Genomic DNA, 2051 nt, shown 5'->3' on the forward strand with positions numbered 1-2051 from the left:
CTCCGGACTGCTCCAGCCCCAGCTCCACACTGCCTCAGGATGGCTGCTGCTGCTGCTGCTCTGCCTTCAGCTCCCTGGGCTGCTTCTCTGGCTCCAGTTGTTACAGCTCTTCTCCCAGGGCAGGTCTGCTCTGCAGGCTGCTTCTTAGCTCTCTGCTCTTAGCTCTCACCTGCTTCCTGGGCTGCTTGTCTGGCCCCTCTGGCTCTGGTTGCTACAGCTCTCCTCCCAGGGCAGGTCTGCTCTTTCTGAGCTGTGCTTTGGCTTTGGGGCTGCAGCTCTGCTCCCATCAGCTCAGCTTGGGCCCCTTGCTCTCTCCTTAGCTCGGCCCCACTCCATCTGACTCAGACAATTCCAGCTCACAGGGAGGACAGGACCCCAGTGGCCTCCTGACTCTTTGCTTAGCCTGTCCGCCCTGTCAATCATGCAGACCTGGAGCATTGGCCTCTCCACATTGTTCCTGGAGACTGTCAGTCTCAGGATCCTGATTTCCCATTGACCCCTCCCTTTTTAGTGCTGGGAGCTAGCAACCAACCCCCCCCACTGAATGTTAATAAGGGGGCAACAGTCCCCTTACACTTGTCCTAGGAACTCAGTCAGGATGCTCTACATGGTCAGCTGGCCGGCTCTATGATTCAGGATCCTTCCTGCTGCCCCAGCATTTTGTATCTCAGAGGTGGCAAGTCTAGTCGTGACTCATAGATTCTAAGGCCACAAGGGCCTGTGTGATCATCTTGCATGTAACAGAGGCCAGGGAACTTCCCTGGATTAATTCTTGTTTGAGCTTCTGGCTTCTACTCCCAGCTCTGCTACAGACTCTGCCTGTAACCTTGGGCAAGTCACTGCCCCTCGCTTCCCCCTCCGCACAAGGGGAGACTGATCCTGAGCTACTCCCAGGGGGCAGTGTGTGTGAAGTGATCGGTGCCCTGCTTTAAATGGGTGCAGAATCTGCTTTCACCTGTAGCAATGGAGAGTTTTCAGCCTAGCTCCTCAAAGGTATTTAGGTGCCTGAAATCAGTGGGAGTTAAGTGCCTAAATACCTTTGAGGAGCTGGGCCTTAGTGCTTGAGCAACGGCTGGCTGACAGGTACAGAGACTGACACCTCCCAACCCTCGCACAGAATAGGGACTAGCAGAGCCCCTTCCCCTCCCCAGCAGAGCACCTCAGCCCTGGCCCAGAAGGATGGAGGAGAGATGGCTGGTAGTTTCCAAGGGGCCGAAGGGAGTTAGCCCCCGCCATGCTAGGGAAACTCACAGGGAGCTAGGCTCCCTGTCTTAACTCTTGTGTCTTTGGAAGCCCGACTCTCCATGGTGCTCCCGGCCTCTTCACGGTAGCTAAACCAGGGTACTAAGTGAGGGGGCTGTTTTATGTAGAAACATCCCTCCACACACATCTCCCAGGAATTGGACTGACCCCCACCAAACCCATTGTCACCCTGTGGCCATGGAACAGCAGTGGGGTGGGACCAACTAAGGTCTGTCTGTGTTAGTTGCCTAGAAGGGAATGCCCACAGAGAATGGAGACCCCTAGACGGAGGTGGGGGGGAGACGGGGGGCGCACCCAGCCCCTGACCCAGTGAGGGAGGGAAGATGGGGGGCACACCCAGCCCTTGGCCCGGGGGAGGAGGGAAGCTAGGGGGCGCACCCAGCCTCTGGCTCGGGGGGGACAGGGGGCGGGGGGTTGCTGCAACAGAGCTGACAGGGGTGCGAGCTTGAACTAGAGACGCGCCCCAAGCGTGCCACCCCCAGCAACCTCCAACTCCCCTTCAAACAGTTGGGAGCCGGGGGCGATGGCAAGAGCGGACTCGCAGGTGGAGGCTGCCGCTCTCCAGCTGCTTCCCAGGGCAGCGGGGCCGATCCTGCGAGCTTCCTCAGGGGGACGTGCAAAGGGGTTAATGGTGCAGGGAAATCATGTCACCCAGTGGGGCGGGCCAGGCCGTGGGGAGTGGCTGCGTGTGTGTGTGTGCGGGAGGGGGGGTTGGTTGTATGTGGGGCGGGCCAGGGGGCGTGGCTGTTTGTGGGGGTGGGGGGCAGAGTGGCTGTGTGTTGGGTGGG

This window comes from Gopherus flavomarginatus, chromosome 5 (assembly GCF_025201925.1).
Source record: "Gopherus flavomarginatus isolate rGopFla2 chromosome 5, rGopFla2.mat.asm, whole genome shotgun sequence".
Classification (NCBI taxonomy): Eukaryota; Metazoa; Chordata; order Testudines; family Testudinidae; genus Gopherus; species Gopherus flavomarginatus.